This window comes from Engystomops pustulosus, chromosome 7, assembly GCF_040894005.1.
Source record: "Engystomops pustulosus chromosome 7, aEngPut4.maternal, whole genome shotgun sequence".
Classification (NCBI taxonomy): Eukaryota; Metazoa; Chordata; class Amphibia; order Anura; family Leptodactylidae; genus Engystomops; species Engystomops pustulosus.
The window spans coordinates 74,540,244-74,546,243 of NC_092417.1; positions in this window are offsets into that span (position 1 = coordinate 74,540,244).

A 6,000-nucleotide genomic window follows, 5' to 3' on the forward strand; every position below is an offset into this window, starting at 1 on the left:
ATTCCCCTGATCGCCAGAGTCCTGGAGAAAATACACCAAGCAGGGACAAAGACTATATCCATATGTCCAAACTGGCTGAAAAAAAGCTGGTACTCACTACTGAAAAGAATGACAACTCAGGACCCAGTAATACTGGCAGTATCCAAAGACCTTCTGGTAGTCCAATCTATCACCCGAATCCGGGAAGACTCCAGAAGTCACAAGGACTTTCTTCTGATATCATAAAGACTCTAAAGGCAAGTAGGAAACCAGTCACGTTTGCTATATATCACAAAATATGGAAGAAATTTTCTTCTTTTTGTTTAGATAAACCACCTTGTCAATCTAATCAAAATTTTACAGATTCTTGGAATTGGGTCTTTCCACCAGTACTCTAAAGGTCTAGGTCTCGGCTCTTGGCGCCTTCTTCGATCAACCTCTCATCGAGCACAGGTGGGTCAAAAGGTTTATTCTAGCAGCATCTAGACTAAAACCCCAAGTCCTTAAGAGGACTTCCTCATGGGATCTTTCATTGGTCCTTCATTGGAACCATTTGAACTTATTGCTCTTGCTAGTATGAAAAACTTAACAATAAAAACAGTGTTCCTGATAGCTATAACTTCAGCAAGGAGACTAGGTGTACTACAGGCTATATCTATAAAAGAGCCTTGCATGAAAATTCTCGACAATAGAATTATTCTTACGTTAGATCTAAATTTTATTCCAAAGTTGGTCTCAGACTTCCAAAGAAATCAGGAAATCATACTACCTCCTTTCTGTGAGAATCCATCCTCTGAAAAACGTAAGACGCTCTGTTATATAGAATACTTAAAAGCAACCGAATCCTGGCGTATCGATTCTAACCTCTTTATCCAATTTCAGGGGAAAAACAAGGATAGGAAGGCGTCCAAGGCAACTATCGGCAGATGGCTGAAAATGGCAATATCTTCGTGCTATGACATCCAGGAAGCTCCAGTACCTTCAGGAATAAGAGCACACTCAACAGGAGCTTTACCACGTCCTGGGCCTCTTTGGAACAAATCTGCAAGGCTGCAACTTGGACTACTTCTTCTAGGTTTTCAAAACTTTATAGGCTGGACTTGCCTTCCACAAAGGATTTATCCTTTGGGTGGAAAGTTCTACGAGCAGTAATCCTTCCGTAAAGGACTACTTATATTGTAAGTCTCCAGGTGGGCTGTCATGGGGGACGAAGTGGAATTAGTTACTCACCGGTAATTCTATTTCCATTAGTCCACCATGACGGCCTATATATTCCCACACTTAAGAACGGTGTTTCTTGAGTTACATTGTATTCACAATGATAAAGTTTGTATGTGATTGAAACATATAAAATAAATCGTTGTTGTATCTTCCTCACTGTGGTTATTTTGTAGTCACTGGTGGTGGGATGCGGGGAGGGGATTTTAACCTCTCTTCTTTCTGTCCCTGCAGAGGTCAAGGGGCATCCTCCAGGTGGGCCGTCATGGTGGACTAATGGAAATAGAATTACCGGTGAGTAACTAATTCATTCTTTTCGTTGCAGCCACCAATTGTGCAAGTTCTCCCACTTCAAAAGATGAGAACGTTTTTTGTAAATTATGGTGGATCTTGCATGGAGCTCCAGACCAAGGAAGATTTATGGTCATCTAGTGTTTCTTCCATTTTCTATTAAATGTGCCATCATTTGTTGTCTTCTTACCAAGATTCTTGCCTATTGTCCTGTAGCCTTGTGCAGGTTTACAATTTTGTCCCTGGTGTCCTTAGACAGCTCTTTGGTCTTGTCCATGGTGGAGGGGTTGGAGTGTGAGTGATTGAGTATGTGGACAAGTGTCTTTTATACAGGAAACAAGTTCAAGCAGGTGCAATTAATATAGGTAATGAGTTCAGAGTAGGAGGAGCTTCTTAAAGAAAAGCTAACAGCACTGAGAGAGTGAGAATTCCTGCTCCTTGGTAGGAGATCAAATACTTATTTCATGCAATAAAATGCTAATTCATTATTTAAATATCATACCTTGTGATCTTCTGGATATTTTTAGATTCTGTCTCTCACACTTGAAGTGTACGCACAATAAAAATTGCAATCCTCTCTATTTTTTGTAGGTGGGAAAACTGGTATCAAATACTTATTTCCCCCACTGTATTAACAAACTATCCATAGCCAGAGATCTTACTCAATCTTTGTGAAATATTACATTAAATCTCAAATCTTCCCCATTTGGCACTTATGTATCTGAAGTGTCTGAGAGCAGAATTGTGTAGTTGTTCATGGCAACCAATCAGAGCTCAGCTTTAATTTTTCCCACAACTGTTTATAAAATGAAAGCTGCGCTTTATATGGTTGCCATGGGCAACTAGAACAGTTCTGTTCTCAGATCCTTCTCATAATTATCCCCTCCAAACTTCAATCATTGCAGTTCTATTTAGAACTGATTGCTTCCTTGGGAGTACTACGTTGAAACATTTTTTCACTAGACTTTACAAGGTTGAGAGACACTTGTCTATATGTATGATATAAGAAATATCAATTGTAAGTTGATCTGTCAGAACCTTGTCAAAGAGTTTAATATCAATATTGAACAATAAGATGATGTAGAACTCAGCCAAATATGGATGTTTATTTCTCTTTGGAATAACAGCGATGAAGGTCTCTTCAATTCAGCAAAAAAGAGTTTTATTTTTAATGTTTTGCAATTGATTCAGGGTAGAAGTCTAAACTCTGAGAAGTTACTGTATATGTAGGATAAGACCAGTAGTCCTGTGCAGTGCTCATATATGTATATAGGATGAGAGAAATACTATACTGCAGTGTGCGTTTGTGCATAAGTAGTAGTATGACTGTAGAGTCCCTATACATAAAAAATAAAAGTTGTATTTTTTTTATGCAGGATAAAAGTAGTAGAAATGTGTAGCGCCCATATATGCAGTATAGTACCCTTAAAGGAAACCTAGCACTGTTGGAAAATGGTATGTTTCCTTTAAAGAAAACCTACCATTTGATTTGATGCATTATGAATAGAGATGAGCGAGTATACTCGTCCGAGCTTGATGCTCGTTCGAGTATTAAGGTACTCGAAACGGCTCGTTGCTCGGACGAGTATTTCCCCTGCTCGAGATCGAGCATTTAATTAAAAAAACACAGTGAAGAACAATGAAGAATAGAATAAAAACAGTGAACACAGTGAACACAGGATCATTTAAGTGATCTGCTAACTTATCAGAAGACATTCTTTTTCAATTAATTAACACATTTTATTCCCGAACCATGGTCCCCTTGAAAAATGCTCGAGTCTCCCATTGACTTCAATGGGGTTCGTTATTCGAGACGAGCACTCGAGCATCTGGAAAAGTTTGTCTCGAATAACGAGCACTCGAGCATTTTAGTGCTCGCTCATCTCTAATTATGAACCAAACATACCTTGAGAATACTGTAGCTACACTGATGCAGGATCATATTTTGCTTAATCCCTGTGCTGAGTGGTCTTGCTGACAAAACAATTTTAATAAAATTATAATAATGAAGTTCTGTTGCTTCTGTGCCTGGGCTCAGCGCTTTTCCTGCTCCAGAGGATGATGCAATCACTGTTCTCCCTGCCAAGCAGAATAATCGATTGCAGTATTGTTACTATGCAGTAACTAAATAGACAGAATAAGAGTGGTATTATTAATAATAATAATCTTTTATATAGCAACATCAAATTCCATAGTGCTTTACAGATTACAGGCAGTCCCCGGGTTACGTACAAGATAGGGTACGGAGGTTTGTTCTTAAGTTGAATTTGTATGTAAGTCGAAACTGTATATTTTATAATTGTAGATCCAGACAAAAAATTTTTTTAGCCCCAGTGACAATTGGAGTTTAAACATTTTTTGCTGTAATTGGACCAAGGATTCTCAATAAAGCTTCATTACAGACATCTTACAGCTGATCCTTGCAGCCTGGGACTATAGTAAAGCATTCAGAAAGCTTCACCAGAGGTCAGAGGGGTCTGTCTGTAACTATGGGTTGTCTGTAAGTCGGGTGTCCTTAAGTAGGGGACCGCCTGTATAGTATTACTGTCATGTGCCCATAGATAAAGAATTCTCAAGGTACTTAAAAAGATGAGAGGCCTTTAATTGATGCTGCACAGAGATTGCCAAATCGGTCCCTGTCCCCAAGGGCCTTACAATCTAATCAACCTACCAGTATGTTTTGGAGTGTGGGAGGAAACCAGAGTACCCACAGGAAACCCAAACAAACACGGAGAGAACGTAAAAACTCTCTTCGCAGATGTTGACCTGGATAGTATGTTGGCCCATTCCTCCTTGCAGATGTCTTCTAAAGCAGTGATGTTTTGGGGCTGTCGCTGGGCAACATGGACTTTCAGCTCCCTCCAAAGGTTTTCTATGGGGTTGAGATCTGGAGATGGGATAGGCCACTCTAGGACCTTGAAATGTATCTTACAAAGCAACTCCTCGTTGCCCTGGCGGTGTTCTTGGGATCCCTGTCATGCTGAAAGACCCATCCACGTTTCATTTTCAATGCCCTTCCTGAAGGAAGGAGGTTTGCACGCGAAATCTCACAATACATGGCCCCATTAATTCTTTCATGTACATGGATCATTCGTCCTGGTCCCTTTGCAGAGAAAAATAGCCCCAAGGCATGATGTTGCCACCCCATGCTTCACAGTAGGTATGGTGTTCTTTGGAAGGGACTCAGCATTCACTCTTTTCCAAACACGCCGAGTTGTGTTTCTACAAAACAGTTCTACTTTTACTCTTCTGGAACATCGAGGTGCTCTCTAGCAAATTAAGAGGGGCCCGGATATGTACCGGCTTAAGCTGGGAGACTCATCTGGCACTTCAGCATCTCAATCCCTAGCAGCACAGTTACTGAAGGTAGCCTTTGTTATGTTGATTCCCGTGTGGTTCTGGTATTCTTGTTCACCATTCTTGTGATCATTTTGACCCCACGGGGTGAGATATCAAGTGGTGCCCCTGATCGATGGAGATTATCAGTGGTCTTGTATGCCTTCCACTTTGCTCTCACAGTTCATTTATTTACATCAAGCTGCTGCCTATTGCAGAATCAGTCTTCCCAGTCTGGTTCAGGTCTACTATTTTGTTTCTGGTTCCAATGACAGCTCTATGGTCTTTACTATAGTGGAGTTTGGAGTGTGACTATTTGGGGTTGTGGAGAGGTATATTTTATACTGATAACAAGTTCAACCAGGATTCATTACTACTGGAGGACAGTGGAACCTCTTAAAAAAAAGTTACAGGTCTTTGAGAGCCAGAAATCTTGCTTGTTTGTAAGTGACCAAATACTAATTTTCCACCATAATTTACAAATACATTCTTTACCAATCGGACAGTGTGATTTTCTGGTTTTGTTTTAATATTTATCCTATATTTTTATTTAGTTGAGTTCTACCTATGAAGTCATTTCTCTCTCATCTTTGGAAGAGTTTCCACAGTTGGTGGCTGAATAAATACTGTTTTTTCCCACTGTATGTTTAAATCTCCAAATCTCATACAACTTTGTTTTCCTTATCTTATGTTATTAAAAAATGCAGTGAAGTAAAAATGCTTTAAAAATAAAATTAGATTTTTTTTCATTAACAAAATACATTTAAATCATATTGATATTTTTTGTAATAATTTTTTGCTGGGGAAGGGGGTGGGTGCAGATCCAAAATGACTGCACTAATAGCTGTCATTCAAGATCCTTAATGTACCCTACAGGGTGCAGTACAATTGCAATATATGGTGATAGATTTGTATTGCAGTATATGTAAAAATAGTAAAATACTGGATCTATTAAAAATAAATAATTATTGCATATGTTGAAAATTGTAAGGGAAAGAACAATGTCATCTGGTTCCTCGAAAATTCACCCATACACAGTTTTGTACAACAAAGTCTGAAAACGTTACTGGTATTAGAATATAGCACAAAAATATATAAATATATTATTATTTATTTTTTTAAAATTTGTCATGCCTGTATACTTCTCTCTAAGAAAATTTAAAAAAAAAACTATTT